This window comes from Pongo pygmaeus, chromosome 6 (assembly GCF_028885625.2).
Source record: "Pongo pygmaeus isolate AG05252 chromosome 6, NHGRI_mPonPyg2-v2.0_pri, whole genome shotgun sequence".
In the NCBI taxonomy this organism is placed as follows: domain Eukaryota; kingdom Metazoa; phylum Chordata; class Mammalia; order Primates; family Hominidae; genus Pongo; species Pongo pygmaeus.
This window is the reverse complement of record NC_072379.2, coordinates 91847669-91874572: the sequence shown is the minus strand read 5'-3', so window position 1 is coordinate 91874572 and position 26904 is coordinate 91847669. Positions and strand designations below refer to the sequence as shown.

At 38.2% G+C, this 26904-nt stretch overlaps 1 pseudogene; it reads right to left on the bottom strand.

Annotated features, from left to right (window-relative positions):
- Positions 1–7005: 7005 nt before the first annotated feature.
- Positions 7006–20807, bottom strand: LOC129041567 (suppressor of cytokine signaling 5-like; annotated as a pseudogene).
- Positions 20808–26904: the final 6097 nt, after the last annotated feature.

The following is a 26904-nucleotide window of genomic DNA, read 5'->3' as shown; positions in this document are numbered from 1 at the left end:
GAGAGAGAGAAAGAGAGAGAGAGAGAGAGAAGAGAAATAGATTAGAGAAACTGAAAATGGAGTAGAAAAACAGATCTAGAACCTGATTTGGAAAAAAGTTAGCAACAAAAGCATTGGGAAGGAATGGTCCTTTTTAGTAAATGGTGCTAGATCGTTGGATAACTTTGTGGAGAAAAAATAAAACCTCATGAACACGACACCACATACACATAAATAAATTGTGGAAGTGTTGTAGATCAATTTATAAAATGCAAAATAATATATTTTCAGAAGTTAATATTGCAGAATATCTTTATGACTTTGTGGTAGACAAAGATTTATTAAATAAGACATTACAAATGTGCTGAACATAAAGGTATGGACTGATAAACTGATCTACCTCACAGGTAAGAATTTCTGTACATCAAAAGAAACTATTAAGGGAATGAAACTGCCAGACACCAAATTAAAAAACAAATGTATTTGCAACACCTGTGAAAGTTTGTGCCTAGAATATCTAATGAATCATAAAGTAATATATGATTAATAATGAACTAAAGCCTATTAAAAATAGGTGCAAAAGACTTGAAAAGGCATTTCACAAAGAGACATTCAAGTGGTTATTTAATATTTGAAAATTGCTGAACTCAGTTATTAAGGCAATAAAAATTAAACCTGCAAAGAGATACAAATGCAAAACACACCAGAATGGCTAAAATTAGAAATCTGAACATACCAGATGTTGGCAAACATGTGGATTAAGGGAAACTCTCAAACATTACTGTGGAGTGTGTACATGGATTCAAATTCTGTGGAAAAAGTACTTTTCCTGCTAAAATTGAACTTAACACCCAGTCATTTCACTCATGGTTTTACATCCAACAGAACCATGTGCAAAAGACAAGCTCCAACTTATACGTAACTGCCTTCTGTAATAATAAAAATTAGAAACAACCCAACTTCCTCTGAAAAGTAGGATGAATAAATAACCTGTGTTTTATTTATAGAATGGGGTACTATGCATCATTAAAAAGCAGGAATTGCAGTTATATGCAACAACACACATTAATCTTTAAAATAATGAGTTTGAAAGAAAGAAACCTGACCAAAAATATACATCCTGTATGATTTCACTTATATAAAATAAAGGGCAAAGTTAAAGAATGGTGTTTAGAGATTAGAAAGTGATTGTTAAAAACCTCAATATAAGGTGTAAAATTGAATGGAATAATGATAAAAATTGAGTGAGGGTTTTAGAGGAACTGTGGTGCACTAGACATAATCTGTTTCTTGATCTAAGTGCCTTGGTTACCCGCATATTTACTTGGTGATGTATCATTAAGCTGTAAAGCTCTCTTTTGTCCTCATTTTAGTTCACTGTATGCAATACACAATAGGTTAAGAGGGAAAAGATGCAATGGGAGAGAAGAGAAATACAGAGAGAGAGAGATAACTAGGATATATAGATGGTGTTTCTTTTTAACTTTCTTAAAATATTTATTTTAAGTATGATTTATTACTTTTAGTATGTATAAATTAGATTTTTCAGATCCTAATTTAATCCAGGCTCACTTTTAACAATATTCAGAAAACTCTAAAAAATGGCTTATTAGTGTTATCTCTTAATAACATATATTTATTCAAAAGAAAACTGCAAAACTGATCATCAGCACCAAATGTATATTATTTATAGTTTTGGCCAGTTACTATCATTTTTTACTTCTTGGTTTCCCAAGAGAGTCCTGAAGATATGAATTAAAATATGTTATCAAGAAGCACTGTAATTTTTATCAAGTGTAATATTAAAAAGAGAAAACAACTTCATGTCTTAGTTATTAGGTCCTGCCTCTGAACCCAAATGAAACAATGACTGACAACTGATACTACTGTAAGTCCTGGTGTTTTTGTTTATAAGATTTTTACATTATTAAAGCCAAAATAAGTTATGCCAAATAAAATTTGACAACTAAATGACTATTTTCCAATTCTAATTAGATATTAGATATGTAATAACATTTTAGATTTAAAATCTTTCTAATATTATTTTAGATTAAAAGTCCTTCTTTGACAGAAAGAACACCTACGAATGCACCAGCATGATGGTGGGCATTTGTAGTCCCTGGGGAAGGTGAGCCCAGACTTTGAGTCCAGCCTGGGTAACATAGTGAGGGCCCATCTCTAAAAAAAATAAATACAAAATAAGTAAATAAATACAAAAGAAAGAACACTTACACAGAAGTGTAATATGTAGAATGGATTAAAATAATGATGTTTTTCATTTTGGAGGCAATGAGCAATAGTCAGAACCTCAACTCACCTTCCATGATGCAGGTGCACAATTTGAAAACAATTTCATGAATGCATTTTCTAAACGTTAGAAGTTCCAACATTTAAAATTTCAATATAATCTTAGAATCAGTACAGGCAATCCTTCACTTGGAAATAAAAACGTAATTTTGAGTGACACATCAGCTTTCTGATGATGGCAATTGGTTTATTCAGCTTTTCTATACATTTGATTTGTGACATGACCTTCTGGGGTTTTCAGCTGCTTTTAAGAACTAGTGCCAAATAGCAGCTTCACGTAAATCTAACAATGACTCTAAAACTGAAAAATCCGAGTTGATTAAAGGCTAACGACAACAGGAACTATTTTTAGTAGAAGGAGAAGTTACTAGTTATTTATTTGATTTAGATGTATCCAAGAGCTAGCAAAACATATTACTTTGTATTTAATTATCTTGCAAACTGGCAGTATAAAGCAAACAAAATCTGACAGAGTGTTTTCAAGATCATAAAAACTGTGGGTTTCATTGAAAGGTTTTTTTTGGGGGGATTTTTAAAAGCTGGCTTTGCTTTTATTATTTATGTTTTCTTTATTCATTTGAGTAGCACAAGCTGTGCTGTACTAAGGGGTTTGGTCAGCATTCTTGGCAGGCTGCAGATCTAGATTTAAAGAATCTTTGCCAAGTTACTATTTCCACTCTCCTTATCCTGCTCTCTCACCTGGTTTAAGGCAATTTTTTATCCATCGCAAGTGTAAAGGTGATGAGAAAGCAAATAAACAGTGTGAAACCTAACTCTTATTTTGTTTTAAACCAGTGCTTTAAAACACATTTAGATAAGTAAAAAATTTTTTCTCATATTTTTTCTATATTCTGATCATTTGGTATATGCTGATATTTCGTTGTAATATATTGCAAAATAATTTGACAAAAACAATAGAGCTGATTGGCATTTTGTATGTTCAGATATAATCAAAAAGCCTTAATTTCTGTTTCAGGTTTTGTTCATCATTTCAACTATTGAATTTTTTTATTCCTTGAAAGTCAGAATATTTTCAAATTTCTGACTATTTAACTAATAACCAATACTCATATAAATAGTTATAATCATGAAAATTAAGTCTTATTTATTGAGCGCACATGATCATTTGTTTTAATAAGCAATTACTTGATAAAGAAATGGTACAATTTATACAACAGTTTCTGGGATGAGTACAAGTTTTTGTTCCCCATTATTTCATTTTCATATACTTCCTTAATATTTCCAGAAGAATCCCTAGAAAATGTCCGAACTTGAAAGAGATGATAGTCATGTAATTTATTTTTCCACTTTGGCATGTAATGAAAGCAGGTTTGTCACTTCCTGTATTAGAGTGAGCATTTTAATATTTTTTTGTATTTCTATACATTACTTTTCCTGCTCTTAAAGCTCAGACACTATAAAAATAATTCCCCAAAATATAACAAATATTATAAAAATAAATATATATTTATTCCCACATGATCGTTTTCTTCTTTTTCTTATATTTACAGAATTATTTCAAAACACTAGTCATTGAACTCAAATTCTGAAATTACAAAAGGTATCAGGTTCTGTATCTAAAAATAAGAATACCTGATGGGCGTAATCTTTAAAACAAATTACTGAGAAATTCAGCAAACAGAAGTCTGCAATTAAATTGGATGATAATACTCTGGAAATGAGGCCTGAAGTGAAGATGAAACAGTGAACAAGATTCAGCCCTTAGAGTTATATTCACCCAGCCAATGATTATTGAGAGATGTTGACATTTCAATTTATGGCTCTTTTAAAAAATTGTAGTTAAGTGCATATATCACTGTTTTTTTGCAGTGGGAATAATATGAAGCAACATGAGAAGGAAACAACCTCCGTTCATTTATTATTTCCATTTTTGGAAATCCTGTAGTAAATAAAACACCTTAAAATTATGTAGATTGAAGCAGTTCTGATCTGTACAATGAAGTTTAAGCTCTGTATCACCTACATATTTTTCTTTTACTTTTGTTTTATCAATGCCAGTATGCTTTTCTGACTTTTATGGGCCAATAAATAGGTTCCCTGTTGGCTAATTTAACATCTGCACATTGGGCTTAGTATAAACATAAAATCTGAATAACTTAGATGGCTAAAATTTCTTACACTGGTTTAGAAGATTCTACCTAGCTCTTAAGAACCCATTACAATGAGGAACTCACATAGTAAATTCTAGACTGAACAAATGAGACAAAGTAACTATCACTATGTAATGGTTTTAAGGGACCACTGTTCCTTCTATATTTCTGGATATTTTATGTAAGGGGTTCCTCTATTATCCTGCTTTAACCAATGTCATTAAATGTATATTCACTGACCGCTATTAGAGAACACTTAGGAAAGTCTGTGTTGATGGAAACTCAAAAGGTATTACGAGATGTAAAGTGAGCAGAATATCCCAGAAAGTGAGTAATCTAATATATGTGATAAAATGTCAACACGAAACCACCATTAAAAAGGAATATGTAAGCAAGTGTAGCACATCCTAATATTGTACAATTGTTTAAGCATGCCCAGACTAAAGGGATAAAGTGAAACAATCAAATAAGTTGAAATCACTTTGTTACCACCTGTTTTTCCCAATGAACCATCAAGAACACAGCAAGATTTCAATTATAATATATAGACCCTACAGACAAATTAAATTTAAATAAAGTAGGTGAACAATAAAAGCAAACAATACTTTGCAGAATATTGACTTATCCTTTCTCATAGAAGAATAGAGAAAATATTTTTCACACTCTGAACGATAATTTTACAAATCAAGTCATTCTTGTCATACTCAGTTAATCAGAATCAAAAGTCAGTGGGGGCGTATAGCACTGCTCCAAGAACTGAATTTTCTGCCAGCTGCAGAAATGGTCTGCTGCAAACTTAAGACCAGTTTTACCTAGTAGCGGGTTAAACCACCTGCCATGACTCTAAAATTAGTATCACCTATCACCGTCACTCACCAATCAGAGTTTACTGACTCCCAAAAGATTCTTTAGTGCCCATGAGCTTTCTTTCAAAACCATACGCAATATTTATCTTCCTAATAAAACCCTAACCTTTTCTTTGTTCTTCAGACATATCAAAGACCACCGGATCTACGTGTATGCTCTGAATTGCAATTTTTGCTTCTCCAAATAAAATGTTAAATTTAGACATTAATCCCTACACTGTATGTTGAGTTTGACAATACTATTTCTACGTACTTAAATTTATTTATTTATTTCAATTTTGTTACAAGAACACCAAACATCCTTTATTAGCACAAAAAAGTAACTCAAACAAGGCACATCAAGCAGAAACATGCATTACTAGTCAAAGGGTTAGTGTTGTATACAAATACAGCTTTGCTTTTTTTGTAGCCTTGGCAATAGCCATAGGGATGTAAAATCACATTTTGTAGCAGCCAGTGTAGAAACTATGCAGCACTCACCAATAGTACAGAGCACAGTCACAAAAAGACATAAGAATGGATTTGGCTATTTTACTGCCAAATATCTAGAACTGTACATTCAGTTCTGTTACTTAGAAGTGAACACTAGAACTTGAAATAACTTCAAGAACAGCTCACTCCAGTAATGATACATATTATTCTAAATGATAAAAAGGAGCTAAGCAATTTATGGATATAATGGTTATGCAGTACCTTTTAAATCTAAATTTTAGATTTCAGATTTCCCATTAAGAATTAACTGCACTGAGATTCTATAAATTATACTTAATTCAGCTATGAGAGTTTACAACAGAGATAAGTACTGCTATCCAAATTATTAATTATAGTTTAACAATAATCTCAACATCATCAACCACTGAAATTCTTATTTTCTGACTTGTTCGGGAATCTTCTAGTTTCATTTTCTTCATGGTTCATAAACTAATTATGAGCATAGGAAAATATCCAGTTTTTATGAAACAACAATTAGACTGCATGTCAACTTAAAAAAAATGACATGGAAGAATACATTGTAGCAGCTATTCCAAATACTTGTTTTAAATTAAAGCACTCGTTAAAAAGTCAGTACTTAGGGCCTTTAAATAAAATTCTACTACTAACATTGTAAGTCTGAAATTTTAAGACTATTCAGAAAAGCTGGTTTACTTACCAGTACCTTTTGCAGAGGAGAAAAGCAGTGTAACTCTAAACTACTTCAACACATAATTGAACTGCTTTATGCCCTTGTGGCCAGAAACTTGCATTTATTTTTTTCTTAAAAGGAAGGCAGTCTTTTATTTTTTTGGACTCCCAAAACTTGAATTATAGCAACTAGAAACATCACTACTTCTGGAAGATTATACAAAAACTCTTAGACAAAATAATTTCAAACATTCACAATGCTGAAATACTCATCCAATATTAAGCATTTGTCCTTCAGAAAGTAATAGAATTCTTCATAACAAATGCCCCAGTGTTGCCTCACTGAATTACTACAGCCATTAAAAAGTGTTAGCTAAATCACCAAAATGTTTTTGTAGTCTTCCTGAATACCTATAGTTCTATCCTGTTGTTTCAATAGGCACCACGTTTATCTGAATAAGTAACAGCAGATCTGAATAAGTAACAGCATCTGACAGATACAAACACTAAGTTCACATACTGTATGAAAAAAACCACCACTGATGTGTGTGTTGCTATAGGTGTGCTATCTCATCCACATGAAAGCAGACCTAGTTAATACCCTCTGAGGACAGGAGAGTTTACTTTGGCTTGACTGGTCCTCATTTTAACTTCTGAATCCTAACTTTTTGTTTATAATGATACTTTTAAAAATTCCTGTAACATTGATGGTAAAGGGATCCAATCAATCCATCATATGTAGTTCACCTGCAGATTACCACATGGCAGATATATCGCAGGCTAAAAGGAGAAGTCCCATCTAGAGATATAGCAAGCAACAGTTCAAAAAACATGCAAGACCTAGGATCTTTATAATGTTCTAAAAGTTCTGTTACAGTGTAGAAGTGAAATCTACATGAGTCATGGACACCAAAACTAAAGTTGTGAATCTGCTGCTCAATTTGCATATGCAGGGATCTGTTGTCATGGCAAAAGCTCAGAGAAGAGGTTGTCCTTGTGCTCAGAGTCCATGAGCAAAATTTGCCTTTAGGTTTCCCTTGGGAAAGGTCCATCACTCCACAGTAACAGGGATTCCCTGTAATCTAGAGCAAACAGGACAGGAGGCAGTGTATGTAATCAACGTGTGGACTTTGCATGCTCCCTATGTGGTCACATGGGCATGGCTGTCTCCAGATACCTGAGGCTGCTTCTCCCTCAATGACTGCAAACACAGGGTGGTCCTCTCCTCTTCCAAGTCACAATTAGCTTGCAGAACTGCAGAGCTGTTTCCTCTTATTTCAGTCATTCCAGGAGTTAACTTTGGTCTCAGCTTATCTAATGGGTTAACCTGTGGAGTAGCTTCAAATGTATGTATTTGTGCATTAGGAAGGGAATCAACTTCTTCAATACTAAGCCATCTTCGGGGGAGGAGCCAAGACGGCCGAATAGGAACAGCTCCGGTCTACAGCTCCCAGCATGAGCGACGCAGAAGATGGGTGATTTCTGCATTTCCATCTGAGGTACCGTGTTCATCTCACTAGGGAGTGCCAGACAGTGGGCACAGGTCAGTGGGTGAGCACACCGTGCGCCAGCCGAAGCAGGGGCGAGGCATTGCCTCCCTCGGGAAGCACAAGGGGTCAGGGAGTTCCCTTTCCAGAGGTGACAGATGGCACCTGGAAAATCGGGCCACTCCCACTCGAATACTGTGCTTTTCTGACGGGCTTAGGAAACGGTGGCCCAGGAGAGTATAGCCCCCATCTGGCTCAGAGGGTCCTACGCCCACCACGGAGTCTTGCTGATTGCTAGCACAGCAGTCTGAGATCAAACAGCAAGTCGGCAGCGAGGCTGGGGGAGGGGCGCCCGCCATTGCCCAGGCTCGCTTAGGTAAACAAAGCAGCCTGGAAGCTTGAACTGGGTGGAGCCCACCACAGCTCAAGGAGGCCTGCCTGCCTCTGTAGGCTCCACCTCTGGGGGCAGGGCACAGACAAACAAAAAGACAGCAGTAACCTCTGCAGACTTAAATGTCCCTGTCTGACAGCTGTGAGGAGAGCAGTGGTTCTCCCAGCACGCAGCTGGAGATCTGAGAACGGGCAGACTGCCTCCTTAAGTGGGTCCCTGACCCCTGACCCCCGAGCAGCCAAACTGGGAGGCACCCCCCAGCAGGGGCAGACTGACACCTCACATGGCCGGCCAGGTACTCCAACAGACCTGCAGCTGAGGGTCCTGTCTGTTAGAAGGAAAACTAACAGAAAGGACATCCACACCAAAAACCCATCTGTACATCACCATCATCAAAGACCAAAAGTAGATAAAACCACAAAGATGGGGAAAAAACAGAGCAGAAAAACTGGAAACTCTAAAAAGCAGAGTATCTCTCCTCCTCCAAAGGAACGCAGTTCCTCACCAGCAACGGAACAAAGCTGGATGGAGAATGACTTTGACGAGCTGAGAGAAGAAGTCTTCAGGCGATCAAATTACTCCGAGCTATGGGAGGATATTCAAACCAAGGCAAAGAAGTTGAAAACTTTGAAAAAAATTTAGAAGAATGTATAACTGGAATAACCAATACAGAGAAGTGCTTAAAGGAGCTGATGGAGCTGAAAACCAAGGCTCGAGAACTACGTGAAGAATGCAGAAGCCTCAGGAGCCGATGCGATCAAATGGAAGAAAGGGTGTCAGCCCTGGAAGATGAAATGAATGAAATGAAGCGAGAAGGGAAGTTTAGAGAAAAAAGAATAAAAAGAAACGAGCAAAGCCTCCAAGAAATGTGGGACTATGTGAAAAGACCAAATCTACATCTGATTGGTGTACCTCAAAGTGACGGGGAGAATGGAAACAAGCTGGAAAACACTGTGCAGGATATTATACAGGAGAACTTCCCCAATCTAGCAAGGCAGGCCAACATTCAGATTCAGGAAATACAGAGAACGCCACAAAGATACTCCTCGAGAAGAGCAACTCCAAGACACATAATTGTCAGATTCACCAAAGTTGAAATGAAGGAAAAAATGTTAAGGGCAGCCAGAGAGAAAGGTCGGGTTACCATCAAAGGGAAGCCCATCAGACTAACAGCGGATCTGTCAGCAGAAACCCTACAAGCCAGAAGAGAGTGGGGGCCAATATTCAACATTCTTAAAGAAAACAATTTTCAACCCAGAATTTCATATCCAGCCAAACTAAGCTTCATAAGTGAAGGAGAAATAAAATACTTTACAGACAAGCAAATGCTGAGAGATTTTGTCACCACCAGGCCTGCCCTAAAAGAGCTCCTGAAGGAAGCGCTAAACATGGAAAGGCACAACCGGTACCAGCCACTGCAAAATCATACCGAAATGTAAAGACCATAGAGACTAGGAAGAGACTGCATCAACTAACGAGCAAAATAACCAGCTAACATCATAATGACAGGATCAAATTCACACATAACAATATTAACTTTAAATGTAAATGGACTAAATGTTCCAATTAAAAGACACAGACTGGCAAATTGGATAAAGACTCAAGATCCATCAGTGTGCTGTATTCAGGAAACCCATCTCACATGCAGAGACACACATAGGCTCAAAATAAAAGGATGGAGGAAGATCTACCAAGCAAATGGAAAACAAAAAAAGGCAGGGGTTGCAATCCTAGTCTCTGATAAAACAGACTTTAAACCAACAAAGATCAAAAGAGACAAAGAAGGCCATTACATAATGGTAAAGGGATTAATTCAACAAGAAGAGCTAACTATCCTAAATATATATGCACCCAATACAGGAGCACCCAGATTCATAAAGCAAGTCCTGAGTGACCTACAAAGAGACTTAGACTCCCACACATTAATAATGGGAGACTTTAACACCCCACTGTCAACATTAGACAAATCAACGAGACAGAAAGTCAACAAGGATACCCAGGAATTGAACTCAGCTCTGCACCAAGTGGACCTAATAGACATCTACAGAACTCTCCACCCCAAATCAACAGAATATACATTTTTTTCAGCACCACATCACACCTATTCCAAAATTGACCACATACTTGGAAGTAAAGCTCTCCTCAATAAATGTAAAAGAAGAGAAATTATAGCAATCTCTGAGATCACAGTGCAATCAAGCTAGAACTCAGGATTAAGAATCTCACTCAAAACCGCTCAACTACGTGGAAACTGAACAACCTGCTCCTGAATGACTACTGGGTACATAACGAAATGAAGACAGAAATAAAGATGTTCTTTGAAACCAACGAGAACCAAGACACAACATACCAGAATCTCTGGGACACATTCAAAGCAGTGTGTAGAGGGAAATTTATAGCACTAAATGCCCACAAGAGAAAGCAGGAAAGATCCAAAATTGACACCCTAACATCACAATTAAAAGAACTAGAAAAGCAAGAGAAAACACATTCAAAAGCTAGCAGAAGGCAAGAAATAACTAAAATCAGAGCAGAACTGAAGGAAATAGAGACACAAAAAACCCTTCAAAAAATTAATGAATCCAGGAGCTGGTTTTTTGAAAGGATCAACAAAATTGATAGACCGCTAGCAAGATTAATAAAGAAAAAAAGAGAGAAGAATCAAATAGATGCAATAAAAAATGATAAAGGGGATATCACCACCAATCCCACAGAAATACAAACTACCATCAGAGAATATTACAAACACCTCTACGCAAATAAACTAGAAAATCTAGAAGAAATGGATAAATTCCTTGACACATACACCCTCCCAAGACTAAACCAGGAAGAAGTTGAATCTCTGAATAGACCAATAACAGGAGCTGAAATTGTGGCAATAATCAATAGCTTACCAACCAAAAAAAGTCCAGGACCAGATGGGTTCACAGCCGAATTCTACCAGAGGTACAAGGAGGAGCTGGTACCATTCCTTCTGAAACTATTCCAATCAATAGAAAAAGAGGGAATCCTCCCTAACTCATTTTATGAGGCCAGCATCATCCTGATACCAAAGCCTGGCAGAGACACAACAAAAAAAGAGAATTTTAGACCAATGTCCTTGATGAACATTGATGCAAAAATCCTCAATAAAATACTGGCAAACCGAATCCAACAGCACATCAAAATGCTTATCCACCGTGATGAAGAAGTCTTCATCCCTGGGATGCAAGGCTGGTTCAATATATGCAAATCAATAAATGTAATCCAGCATATAAACAGAACCAAAGACAAAAACCACATGATTATCTCAATAGATGCAGAAAAGGCCTTTGACAAAATTCAACAACCCTTCATACTAAGCCATCTTCTCCATCTTGTCTTCTGTAGAAACTAAAGATGAATCAAATGTATCAAAAATGTTGAATATGGACTCACAGGAGCTGTATGCTGTTGAATCAAATGCCATTTTTGGGCTAAATGTGAACCAGTAGGAAAAGGACATTTCTCAAGCATTAATTCAGAAAGTCAGATTTTTCTTTATTGGAGAAAAGAGGTTTGACTACAATATTTTAAATAATTTTGTACATGAAAGAAATTTTGTGTACATCAAGCCATCAGAAAGCAAAGGTGTCAGATGTGGAATGTTCCACTTGTGGTGTCATGTCAGTTCTCAAAGAGTTTCTGTTTAGGAGAATTTTGGATTTTGGATTTTTAGAATAGCAATGCTCAATCTGTATATCATGGTGGTTTTAACCCATATTTGCCATATGATTAGAGAAATTTGTCATATTTCCTTCCTATTGTGTTTCTAGGTAGAGTCTGAATATCCTGTGTATGAGTATTATGTCAAATATATTATTGAAAACATATTCCTCCACTTTGCCTATTGACTTACATGCTCTTAGTAGTTCAGTTAATAAACAAAAGTAACTATTTTTTTCTATAATTCTCTACTGCTTAATATTTTTTGCATGATGTATCTAAATCTTGGTCAACCCTAGTGTCACAAAGATGTTAACTTACCTTTTCCTATGAAAGTTGTATTTGTTTATAGATACATTGATAAAAACAAAGTTTTATATTTTTATCTTCCATATCTCTGACTTTAAATATATTGCGACACCACTCTGAGTTCATGGTGTCATCTTATTGTGACTTGGCACACAGTTTAGAAATTTACAGAGTTATTGGCATATTTCTACTTCTGTCACTTTAAAAACTGTTGTTTTGAAAGAATTTGTCCAAGTCATTCTAATTTTCAAATTTATTAGCAAATATAGAAGTCGAGGCTGGGCGCGGTGACTCACACCTGTAATCCCAGCACTTTGGGAGGCCAAGGTGGGCAGACCATGAGGTCAAGAGATGGAGACCATCCTGGCCAACATGGTGAAACCCAGTCTATACTAAAAATACAAAAATTAGCGGGGCTTAGTGGCGTGTGCCTGTAATCCCAGCTACTCAGGAGGCTGAGGTGGGAGAATCTCTTGAACCTGGGAGGCAGAGGTTGCAGTGAGCTGAGATCATACCACACTGCACTCCAGCCTGGCAACAGAGCTAGACTCTGTCTCAAAAAAATAAAAAAAATAAAAAAAAAGTTGAAAACCACTTCATATTACCTCCTCTTTAAATCCTATCATGATGTTCCCCATTCAATCCTAATAATTATAGCCTGTGTTATTTTTTCTCTCCCTGTTATTTCTTTTTGTACAGATTATCAAAACTCTTATCAAATATAACTTTAAAAAAAACAAACTTTTGACATCGTTGAATTTTTCTATTATACATTGGTTTTTATTTAATTAATTTAAAATGCAGAGCATTTTCAAGTGAAAACACAAAAAATATTTAAACATATTTGCCTTAAAATAAATGTGCTTATTCATTTTTGTGTTTCTTCCAGTTTTTCATTTACAAATGTAATTTTATTTTACTAATTTTTTCTGAAGCAATCTCATCTCATTTTTTGAGATTCTCATTTGGAAATAGCAAACTACAGGATTTACCTGCTTTGTGAGCATGCATCTAAGTCATATTTTTACTGTGTACAGGAATGTTATTCTATTATTTATTTCTTCTTTCCTAAAATAATTTTAGATGAGTTTGACCTAAACATTTTCTGTTTCTCAATTTTATATTAAATTAGTTTTCTTAAAACACTAAGAATGAGACATAGAGTTTTTCAAACTTAAAAAAAGTTATTGGAATAAAGGTGTTCATAAAATTTTTAAATATTTTATACTTTTAGGTTTGAAATGGTAGCCCCTCATTTATTATCACAATTTTAAATTGCTACCCTTTCCCTGTCTTTCTCTTTCTCTATTTTTAATCACTCCTGCTACAGGTTTGTCAGTTATGTTAATAGTTTAAAAGAACAAACATTTTTATGTATTAATATACTGTTTGTCCATTTCCTGTGTCATTGATTGCTTTTCTTATCTTTATTAGTTCTCTTCTTCTACATACTTTGCATTCAATTTACTTGTTCTTTTCTAGCTTTGTAAGTGGAACATTCAGATAATTGGTTTTAGGCCATTTTTCCTTTCTATTATAAGAATAAAAAATCTATACACTTTTATCTAAACATAATTTTAGTTCCCTCCCACAAACATTGATGTTTAATATGTTCATTCTGATTTATTCAAAATATTTTCAAATTTTACCTATGATGTCTTCTTTGATCCAAAGGTTATTTAAAACTGAGGGTTTTTTGTTTGTTTGTTTGTTTGTTTGTTTGTTTGTTGCCAGTAGCAAGGGCTCTACACTTCTCTGAGGTGGAGCTCCCAGAGGCAACCAAAGACTCCATTGCCACTACTGCTGCATTGGTACTGCCCTTGCTGGCCTCAGACTGGGTAAGGAGCAAAGACCACCAGTGCTTTAACAACACCTCAAGCAAGTCACAGCTGCCCTAAGGAGAAGGGGTCACTCTGCTCCCCAACAAGCTCCCCATGCCCCTGGTCATCACCAAGCAGGGCCTCTCAGCTTGGGCACATATCACAGCTACCCTACTCTAGGTTGATCACACCAAGCAGCTCTGCATTCTTCTGGGGTAGAGCCCCAAGACACTAGTGGAAGGCCCTCTGCCACAGCAACTGCCAGAGTCCCTTCCCCTGCTGCCTCTAACCTGAGGAAGAAACAAAGCCTGGGTTCACCCAAGGACTGTGGTGTGCAGCCTGGGAGTGCCAAGTTGAGATCTGCAGTCAGCACTTCAGCAGGGGAGGAGCCCACACTTTCAGAGCACTGAGAGGGAGCATGGCTGCCAACATCAGGAAATAGAGAGGAGCCACATGGCTGAGCAAGAGCCTATCTACTAGCCATTATGCTTACGAGCCATCTATTGGATCACAACCCAAACTTCAACACCAAAAATACTTTGTTAATATACCACCCTGTGAAATCACTGTCCAAAACTCAGATACAAATAGAGAGCCTGTACAAAGTATTAGCCCCCTGGACACAACCAGAAAAGAAGTCAAATGATGGTACTCAAATTATATCACATTAAAGGAACATCAACCCACACAGATGAGAAGGAATCAGCTCAAGAACTCTGGCAACTCAAATGGTCAGCATGTCCCCTGTTGTCCAAACAGCCACATTAGCTCCCCAGCAAGAGTTCTTAACTGGGTTGAAATGGCTGAAATGAGAGAAATAGAATTCAGAATATAGATAAGAATGAAGATCATTGAGATTCAGGAGAAGGTTGAAACTCAATTCAAGGAATCTTCAGAAAATAATGATACATAAGCTGATAGATGAAATAGCCATTATAAGAAAGAACCAAACTGATCTGATAGAACTAGAAAACACACAAGTATTTCATAAGGCAGTTGCAAGTGTTAAGAGCAAAATAAACTGAGCTAAGGAAAGAATTTCAGAGCTCAAAGACTGATTCAAGGAAGTAACTCTGTCAGACAAAAATAAAGGAAATAACCAAAATGAACAAAGAAAACCTTCAGGAAATATTGGATTACGTAAAGAGAGCAAATCTATGATCTATTTGTGTCCCTAAAGAAGATGGAGAGAAAGCAACCAACTTGGATAACATATTTCAGGATATCATCTGTGAAAATTTCCCCAACCTCAATGTTGAAATTCATGAAATGTAGAGAATGCCTACAGATAATACACAAAAGGCCATCTCTTCATCACATAGTCATCAGATTATCCAAGGTTAAAAATGAAAGAAAAAATGTTAAAGGCAGCTAGAGGGAAAGTGTAGGTCACATACAAAGGAACCCCATCAAGCTGACAGTGGACCTTTCAACAGAAACCAGAAGAGGTTCAGCATTCTCAAAAAAAAGAAACTCCAACCAAGAATTTATATCCAGCCAAACTAAGCTTCATAAGCAAAGTAGAAATAGATCCTTTTCAGATAAACAAATGCTAAAGGAATTCACCACTACCACCAGACCTGCCTTACAAGAGGTCCTGAAGGAAACACTAAAAAGGAAAGACGGTTACCAGCCACTAGAAAAAACACACTGAAGAATACAGACCAGTGACCCTATAAAACAACCACACAAACAGGTCTTCATAATAACCAGCTAACAACAGGATGACAGGATGAAATCCACACATATCAATATTAACCTTGAATGTAAACAGGCGGAATGTCCCAATCAGAAGGCACAGAGTGACAAGCTGGATAAAAAGGCAAGACCGAATGGTATGCCGTCTTCAGAAGACTGATCTCACAAGCAATGACATTTATAAGCTCAAAGTAAAGGGATGGAGATAAATCTAAAAAGCACATGAAAAACAGAAAAAAGCAGGGATTACTATCTGCATTTTCCAACAAAACAGAGAACAGCATGGGAAAGACCCAGCCCCATGACAATACCTTCCACCAGTTTCCTCCCACAACATATGGGAACTGTGGGAGTTACAATGCAAGATGAGATTTGGGTTGGAACACAGCCAAACCATATCATTCTGACCCTGGACCCTCCCAAATCTCATAACCTCACATTTCAAAACCAATCAGGCTTTCCAACAGTCCCTCAAAGTCCTAACTCATTTCAGCATTAACTCAAAAGTCCACAGTCCAAAGTTTCATCAGAGACAAGGCTTCCATCTATGAGCCTGTAAAATAAAAAGCAAGTTAGTTACATCCCAGATACAATGGGGATACAGGCATTGGGTAAATACTGCCATTTCAAATGGGGGAAATTGGCCAAAATAAAGGGGCTATATGCCCCATGCAAGTAAAAATTCAAGCATGGCTATCAAATCTTAAAGCTCCAAAATGATCTCTTTGACTCCATGTCTCACAGCCAGGTCAAGTTCATGCAAGAGGTGGGTTCCCACTGTCTTGGGAAGCTCTGCCCCTGTGGCTCTGCATGGTACAGCCTCCCTCCCAGCTGCTTTCAAGGACTCATGTTGACTGCCTGCGGCTTTTCCAGGTGCATGGTGCAAACTGTCACTGAATCTAATATTCTGGAGTCTGAAGGAGCGTGGCCCTCTTTTCACAGCTTCACTACGCAGTACCCCAGTGGGGACTATATGTGGGGGCTTCAATCCTACATTTCCCTTTTTCACTGCCCTAGAAGAGGTTCTCCATGAGGGCCCTGCCCCTGCAGCAAACTTCTGCCTGAACATCCAGGTGTTTCCATATATCCTCTGAAATAAAGGCAGAGGTTCCCAAACCTTAATTCTTGACTTCTGTGCACCCACAGGCTCAACACAACATGGAAGCTTCCAAGGCTTGGGGCTTGTAACCTCTGAAGCCATGGCCTGAGCTGCACCTTGGCCCCTTTTAGCCATGGCTAGAGTCACTGGGACGCAGGGCACCAAGTTCCTAGGCTGCACACAGTAGGGGTCCCTGGGCCTGGTGCACAAAACCATTTTTTCCTCCTAAGCCTCTGGGCATGTGATGGGAGGAGCTTCTGTAAAGGTCTATGACAAGCACTGGAGACAGTTTCCCCATTGTCTTGGTGATTAATATTTGGTTCCTCATTACTTATGCAAATTTCTACAGCCAACTTGAATTTCTTCTCAGAAAATGAGTTTTTCTTTTCCAACGCATCATCAGGCCACAAATTTTCTGAACTTTTATGCTCTGCTTTCCTTTTAAAACCAAATGCTTTTAACAGCACCCAAGTCACCTCTTGAATGCTTTGCTTCTTAGAAATTTATTCTACCTTATACCTTAAATCATTTCCCTCAAGTTCAAAATTCCACAAATCTCTAGGGCAGATGCAAAATGCCACCAGTCTCTTTGCTAAAACATAGCAAGACACACATTTACTCCAGTTCCCAACAAGTTACTCATCTCCATGTGAGACCACCTCAGCCTGAATTTTATTCTCCATATTATTATCAGTATTTTGTTCAAATCCATTCAACAAGTCTCTAGGAAGTTCCAGACTTTCCCACATTTTCCTGTTTTCTTCTGAGCCCTCCAAACTGTTCCAACCTCTGCTTGTTAACTAGTTCCAAAGTTGATTCCACATTTTTTAGTATCTTTACAGCAGTGACCCACTTTATTGGTAGCAATTTACTGCATTAGTCTGTTTTCATGCTGCATAGACATACACAATACTGGGTAATTTTTTTAAAAAAGAGGTTTAATTGACTCACAGTTCCACATGCCTGGGGAGGGTTCACAATCATGGCAGAAAGCAAAACGCACATATTACATGGCAGCAGGCAAGAGAATATGAAAACCAAGCAAACGGGAAAACCCCCTATAAAAACCACCAGATCTCATGAGACTGATTCACTATTATGAGAACACTATAGGGGAAATCATTTCCCTGATTCAATTATCTCCCACTGGGTCCCTCCTACAACATGTGGAAATTATGGGAGCTATAATTCAACACAAGATTTGGGTGGGGACACAGCAAAACTGTATCAAGTATCTAATTAATTTCTAATTTGCTTCTCTTGTGGTCAGAGAACATACTATGTAAGAGTTCTCTTTGAGCTTGAATGACACTTGTTTTATGGCACAGTTCAAGACATATCAGTAAATGTCCCATGTTTAATTCAGAAGAATTTGTATTCTCCAGGTGTTGGAAACAGTCTTCTATAAATATTATCAGATATAATGATCAATAGTGACAATCAGGTGTTCCATATTCTTTAATAAGGTTTTGTCTAGTTGGTCTGACAGTGGTGTTGAAGATTCCAGCTATACTTATGAATTTTTCCCTTTAGCTTGCTAGATCATATTTCACTTATTTTGTGGTTCTATTATTATTTATATATCTAGGGAATGCACATATACAAATATTATGTTTTCCTGATATATTGACCCTGTAATTACTATGAAATGTCATTTGCCTCTGGTAATATTCCTTGTCTAACACTCCATTTGTTTTTATATTAGGTAGTCACTTTAGTCCCTCCATCTTTATTTACTACTATTCATGTGTACCTGTACAGAACATGTATACAGTATCATATAGAATAGTTTCACCACCCTAAAAATCCCGTGCTTTACATATTTCTCCCAAACTACCTCCTTCCAGTTTTCTAGCAATCACTGATTCTTTACAGTCTCCATAGATTTGCAAATCTGAAAACAAATATTATTTATGTCCTTTTTTACTCCTGTGCTTTTAAGGTTCCAGGGTTATTGTTTCTGTTGTATCAGTGGGTGCAGTTAGTAATTAAAACTTCATTATTTTTTCCCTTTTTAATCATCTCCTATTTTCATTTAGACCTTTTGTCTGGAAGAATTGTATGCAAGAGAGACTAAAGTATTTTAACCAAAAAATATTTTTATATAGCTTAACCTGGAAGATATACTGTGTTTAAAAATTATTCAGCACAAAATTTGAAAATTTTAAAATATTTTTAAATGGGCTTACATCATCTCCACTCCTTGCTCTTTAATAGTCATTTTCTTCTCCCTCTCTTTGAGTGTTCAGAAAAATAGTCAAAGAGTGTCACAGGATCCTTAGGGTGTCACTTTTCCAGCTGGAAGCCTCTTTGACTGGTAGCTCCCTTGCCTGTGTTTTGCTTGGGCCCACTGGACTTGCTTCACCCACTCAACCTGGCAGGCTGTGCTTGGCTCATGCTACTGGCCTAAATCTTATGCCTGCCAAGGGTGATCCTGGTGTGGAACAGTGAGATGTGCATGAGTGAGCAAGTGTGGGATCTGGCCACTGCACACAGCCAGGCACAATAGCTGCTGCAGCACAGTAGGCAGTTCCAGGTGCCAGCACAGGTGCTGGCTCTGTGGGAGGCTGTATCTGGACAAGGCATACCTCAAGCAGCTTCAACTGTAGGCTCTGGAAAACACTGTATTGCCCAGAAGCTTGGAGATGCCAGGAACTGCAGAGCCCCAAAGAGGGTGTCACAGCCTTGGATCAGGGAGGCCTTAGGTCTGGGCATCCTGAAGGGCCGCAGCTCTTCTCTCCTTCTCATCACTTGTAACATGGTGAGCATGGGGGGCAGGAGGACAGGGGACATGTTTCAGTCCTATTTGTGTTGAAGTTCTTTCAGTTCCACCATTCAGTGGGTCCCAAGATCTTGTCCTACATCCAGGAAGAATGAGGTACATGGAAAACTGAAGGGTGAGCAAGCCAAAGAAGTGCTTTATTGAGCAACAATATAGCCCTGAGGAGATCCAACTTGGGTAGCTCCTTTCCACAGGCAGGAGTTGTCCTGTCGAGCCTGCAGCCCAAAACAGAGAAGATTTCTAGAGTGGGTAGCTCCTATGTGCAGGCAGGTTGTCCTGATGTCTGCAATCCTCAGTGGAGGGGAGACCTGGAATGGGAGGCTTCTCTCTACAGGCAGGTTGTCCTGATGTCTGTGGCCCTCAGCAGAGAGGAGACCTGGAGTGGGTAGCTCCTATCTCCAGGGAGGTCATTCTGACATCTCTGTGAGTCTGGCTGAGTCTGGGGTTTTTATTGGCTTCAGAAGGGAGAAAGTGCATGTTGATTGGTCCATAGGCAGCCATGGGCAGGCCCAGGAAAAGCACCATGAGTTCTCACTCTGGACCACAGACTCCACCCAGAATTAACAGCCCTGCCCTCATGCCTTAGGCAGTCCCTGGCTTGAAGGTGGAGCTTCACTGGGGACCTGCCCCTTTCCACCCAGGAGCCTGTCTGCCTCCTGCCACCATCTACATGTCATCTACAATGCCCAGGCTGTCCATTCCAAGAGGCATCTGCAGGCCCCTGCCAAGCTGCCCTCAGCCCTTCCCTCAGCCTCACTCCCATGCTTGGTGGCACTTAAAGTCTAGAGGGGGCTGAGGCAGCAGGGAGCTAATGTATCAGCACTTCCCTAAGCATGCACACACCTGGCTGGGCCATGAGAGCAACCTGGCCTGGCCACAACTTTGCTCCAAAATTGGAGTGAGCACCGTGAGTGAGGAGATGCCCAGCAGTGGGAGCAGACACTTCTGAGCCTGCAAGGGCATGAGGGCTTCCAAGGGCCTAAGAGTGGGTCCACAGCCACATCTGGGCAGCTGATACTGTCCCCAAGAGTGGGAGGCTCCCACTCTGCCAACTCGAAACGGAGCTGGGCTCCAACTTGTTCCCAGCTCCAACCAGCTCCAAGGAATGCACAGCCTTGGGCACACCTGCCCTGCTGCAGCTGGCATCTTCATAGTGGCCACTCCAGATGGGCTGCCACTGCCATTAAGAAGATAGAAGATGATTAGGAGTTCCCCTGTGGAGGCTGAACGTCAAAAACTGCCAAAGAAGAATGTGCAATTGAAAGAAGAGAGCAGACATTTTGATCAACTTTGCAAATGAGAAGTTCCTTGTAAGGGAATCACTGCTTTGAGGCTCCAAACAACTCACCTGAGGTGAATATCCAGGCTAGGATAATCTCGTCACCACAAATCAGCAGTTTAAGTATGTTCTTTAATTGTCCATTAGAATGCTCAACCACCTGTGTAACTTGTGCTGATGTGGAGTACACAGAATCCAGTTTATATCTCAGGATTTGTCCTACCAATATATAGCTTAGGTCACAAACTTGGGGCCTTATCAGATGCAATGTGCTCAGAAATCCTAAACAGAAAACAAATGTGATCTTATATGGTCTGAGCATTGTGGCAGAACCTACAGGGATGGCTAGGCTAAACCCAGAGAAAGTGTTCCCTGCAGTCAGAACCCAGAGAACCCCTCTGGATAGAATGAAAGGCCCTAAGAAACTTTTGGCTCATAGACTCAGATCTGTCCTTGACAAGGTTCTGACAAGAAGGGTAGCTTTTGCATGGTGTCTCAAAATCTTCTAACAACAGTAGCAGTCTACACCAGCAGGCCTAACCTACGATGGTGTCTGTGTTTCAATGGGCCACCATATGGTTAATCCAGGAGTCAATCAATCACAAATCTACTTGTTCTAGGGCAGAAACAGACAGTTCAATGAATCTCCACACTTATTTGACAAGTGCAAACTGCTCATTGGTTATATTTCCCCTAGTCAGCATTGAGGATTTTTTAAATAATAAATCCCATAGGTAACAAAGAACTTTTTAGAAGGAGAATAGATTTGCATCAAAAAATTTTCTCCCCACATGGCAGTTTGTTTTCTATGTCAGTTTTAGGCTTGCTAGTGGCCTGATCTAATGGCCAATTAGCTATAGCCCATGAGTCAGGTAGATTCATGGCTTTCCATATGTCCCACCAAGACATCACTAACTACAGCAATTCCCACTAGGGCTTGGACAGAAAAGCTATCAGGAGTGCAAATAAACTATAGATCAATACTAATAATGTATTCAGCAGTGAGGAACAAAATATCTTGCTGACACTGGAGTACAGATATCTTAAATGGAAACTGATATTAATCATAGAAGAAAACAATGAGAAACTAGATTCTTTTTTTTTTTTTTTTTTTTTTTTTTTGAGGTGGAGTCACGCTCTGTCGCCCAGGCTGGAGTGCAATGGTGCTGTCTTGGCTCACTGCAAGCTCTGCCTCCCAGGTTCAGGCCATTCTCCTGCCTCAGCCTCCCGAGTAGCTGGGACTACAGGCGCCCCCCCCACCATGCTCAGCTAACTTTTTGTATTTTTAGTAGAGATGGGGTTTCACCGTGTTAGCCAGGATGGTCTCGATCTCCTGACCTCGTGATCCACCCACCTCGGCCTCCCAAAGTGCTGGGATTACAGGCGTGAGCCACTGAGCCCGGCCAAGAAACTAGATTCTATTAAAATCTAAAATATCCTTTCCTCACCATTAGGAAAGTGCCAAGGCAAACCACAGTGTTCCCAATGCAGATATCAGACAAAGGTCTAACATCCATGTATTAAAAATTTCATAAATTGCTAAGATAAAGACATGCCATCTACCCAAATATGAAAAAGACACACAAAATCCTGAAACAGAGGCCTCAAAATTATACATATTTAAGTGGCAAATATACATATGAAAAGATGTTCAACATAATTATTCACCAGGGAATTAAAAATTGAAACTAGAATGAAGTACTACTACAGAATGAGGTATTTAATAAAATGGTTAAAAGGAGAAAGATAAAATACCAAAGGAGATAAAATAACTGAAACTCTTCTACATTGCTTTTGGGAGTGTAAATTAACAGAATCACTTAAAATGTATGCCGTTATATAGATGACTATGTGCATGCCCTATGACTCTGAAATTCAACTCCCAAGTTTATACTCAACATAATATAAATATATATTAACAGCAAAATTATAATCAATAGCCCAAACTGAAAACAAAAGAAATGCTATCAAAAACTATAATTCTATACAGTAATAGAATGAATGAATGACGAGGACATGTAACAATAGGAATGAATGTCATAAATAAAATGTCAATAAACAAAAATGAGACATAGGTCAACATACAATCTATGATTTGATTTGTATAATACAAACAAAGGCAATACTAATCTATACTGTTCACAAACAGATTAAGTAAAGACTTTTCTGTTGAGAAGTGGAATGGGATGTTCATGACTGTAAAAATAAAATAAAATAAAATGAACTCATAGTTGCAGAAAATGAGCTATTTCTTGATCTGAAAGTTAGTTATATATTTTCCATTTGTAAAAAAGTCATGAAGATGCCACTAATATTAACACTTTTCTGTATACACAATTATATTTCAGTAATAAAAAAATAAGAATGGGTAAAATGATGATATCAAAAGGCATCCCCATGAGGGGGTAGTGATGGTAAATGGTAGCAATGAGTTATGTTGCACTGGCTACAATCTGTTTCTTGGTGTCGATGCTGAGTTCACTGATTTTTGCATGCTTGGGAGTGGTAAATGCATTTATTTCCTTATTTATGGTAGTGATTTCACTGACATACATAAACCAAAAGGAAAAGAATGGCAGCATCAAATTTGGTGACAATTTGGGGAAGAAAATGGGAAAATGATGGAGGAAGATCTACCAAGAAAATGGAAAACAAAAAAAGGCAGGGGTTGCAATCCTAGTCTCTGATAAAACAGACTTTAAACCAACAAAGATCAAAAGAGACAAGTCCATTACATAATTGTAAAGGGATCAATTCAATGAGAAGAGCTAACTATTTTAAATATATATGCACCCAATACAGGAGCACCCAGATTCATAAAGCAAGTCCTTAGAGATGTACAAAGAGACTTAGACTCTCACACAATAATAATGGGAGACTTTAACACCCCACTGTCAACATTAGACAGATCAACGAGACAGAAAGTTAACAAGGATATCCAGGAACTGAACTCAGCTCTGCACCAAGCAGACCTAATAGACATCTACAGAACTCTCCACCCCAAATCAACAGAATATACATTCTTCTCAGCACCACATCGCACTTATTCCAAAATTGACCACATAGTTGGAAGTAAAGCACTTCTCAGCAAATGTAAAAGAACAGCAATTATAATAAACTGTCTCTCAGACCACAGTGCAACCAAACTAGAACTCAGGATTAAGAAACTCACTCAAAACCGCACAACTACACAGAAACTGAACAACCTGCTCCTGAATGACTACTGGGTACGTAACAAAATGAAGGCAGAAATAAAGATGTTTTTGAAACCAATGAGAACAAAGACACAACATACCAGAATCTCTGGGACACATTTAAAGCGTGTGTAGAGGTAAATTTATAACACTAAATGCCCACAAGAGAAAGCAGGAAATATCTAAATTTGACACACTAACATCACAATTAAAAGAACTAGAGAAGCAAGAGCAAACACATTCAAAAGCTAGCAGAAGGCAAGAAATAACTAAGATCAGAGCAAAACTGAAGGAGATAGAGACACAAAAAACCCTTCAAAAAATCAATGAATCCAGGAGCTGGTTTTTTGAAAGATCAACAAAATTGACAGACCACTAGCAAGACTAATAAAGCAGAAAAGAGAGAAGAATCAAATTGACGCAATAAAAAATGATAAAGGGTATATCACCACCGATCCCACAGAAATACAAACTATGTCAGAGAATACTATAAACACCTCTACGCAAATAAACTAAAAAATCTAGAAGAAGGGGATAAATTCCTGGACACATACACGCTCCCAAGACTAAACCAGGAAGAACTTGAATCCCTCAATAGACCAATAACAGGCTCTGAAATTGAGGCAATAATTAATAGCCTACCAACCAAAAAAAGTCCAGGACCAGACGGATTCACAGCCGAATTGTACCAGAGGTACAAGGAGGAGCTGGTACCATTCCTTATGAAACTATTCCAATCAATAGAAAAAGAGGAAGTCCTCCCTAATTCATTTTATGAGGCCAGCATCATCCTGATACCAAACCCGGGCAGAGGCAAAACAAAACAAGAGAATTTTAGACCAATATCCCTGATGAACATCGATGCAAAAATCCTCAATAAAATACTGGCAAACTGAATTCAGCAGCACATGAAAAAGCTTATCTAACATGATCAAGTGGGCTTCATCCTTGGGATGCAAGGCTGATTCAACATATGCACATCAATAAACGTAATCCAGCATATAAACAGAACCAATGACAAAAACCACATGATTATCTCAATAGATGCAGAAAAGGCCTTTGACAAAATTCAACAGCCCTTCATGCTAAAAACTCTCAATAAATTAGGTATTGATGGGAGGTATCTAAAAATAATAAGAGCTATTTATGACAAACCCACAGCCAATATCATACTGAATGGGCAAAAACTGGAAGCATTCCCTTTGAAAACTGGCACAAGACAGGGATGCCCTCTCTCACCATTCCTATTCAACATAGTGTTGGAAGTTCTGGCCAGGGCAATCAGGCAGGAGAAAGAAAGAAAGGGTATTCAGTCAGGAAAAGAGGAAGTCAAATTGTCTCTGTTTGCAGATGACATGATTGTATATTTAGAAAACCCCATTGTCTCAGCCCAAAATCTCCTTAAGCTGATAAGCAACTTCAGCAAAGTCTCAGGATACAAAATCAATGTACAAAAATCACAAGCATTCTTATACACCAATAACAGACAAACAGAGAGCCAAATCATGAGTGAACTCCCCTTCACAATTGCTTCAAAGAGAATAAAATACCTAGGAATCCAACTTACAAGGGATGTGAAGGACCTCTTCAAGGAGAACTACAAACCACTGCTCAATGAAATAAAAGAGGACACAAACAAATGGAAGAACATTCCATGCTCATGGATGGGAAGAATCAATATCATGAAAATGGCCATACTGCCAAAGGTAATTTATCGATTCAATGCCATCCCCATCAAGCTACCAATGACTTTCTTCACAGAATTGGAAAAAACTACTTTGAAGTTCATATGGAACCAAAAAAGAGCCCATATTGCCAAGACAATCCTAAGCCAAAAGAACAAAGCTGGAGGCATCACGCTACCTGACTTCAAACTATACTACAAGGCTACAGTAACCAAAACAGCATGGTACTGGTACCAAAACAGAGATATAGACCAATGGAACAAAACAGAGCCCTCAGAAATAATACCACACATCTACAACCATCTGATCTTTGACAAACGTGACAAAAACAAGAAATGGAGAAAGGATTCCCTATTTAATAAATGGTGCTGGGAAAATTGGCTAGCCATATGTAGAAAGCTGAAACTGGATCCCTTCCTTACACCTTATACAAAAATTAATTCAAGATGGATTAGAGACTTAAATGTTAGACCTAAAACCATAAAAACCCTAGAAGAAAACCTAGGCAATACCATTCAGGACATAGGCATGGGCAAGGACTTCATGTCTAAAACACCAAACGCAATGACAACAAAAGCCAAAATTGACAAATGGGATCTAGTTACACTAAAGAGCTTCTGCACAGCAAAAGAAACTACCATCAGAGTGAACATGCAACCTACAGAATGGGAGAAAATTTTTGCAATCTATTCATCTGACAAAGGGCTAATATCCAGAATCTACAAAGAACTCAAACAAATTTACAAGAAAATAACAAACAGCCTCATCAACAAGTGCACGAAGGATATGAACAGACACTTCTCAAAAGAAGAGATTTATGAAGCCAATAGACACATGACAAAATGCTCAACATCACTGGCCATCAGAGAAATGCAAATCAAAACCACGAGATACCATCTCACACCAGTTAGAATAGCGATCATTAAAAAGTCAGGAAAAAACAGGTGCTGGAGAGGATGTGGAGAAATAGGAATGCTTTTACACTGTTGGTGGGACTGTAAACTAGTTCAACCATTGCGGAAGACAGTGTGGCGATTCCTCAGGGATCTAGAACTAGAAATACCATTTGACCCAGCCATCCCATTACTGGG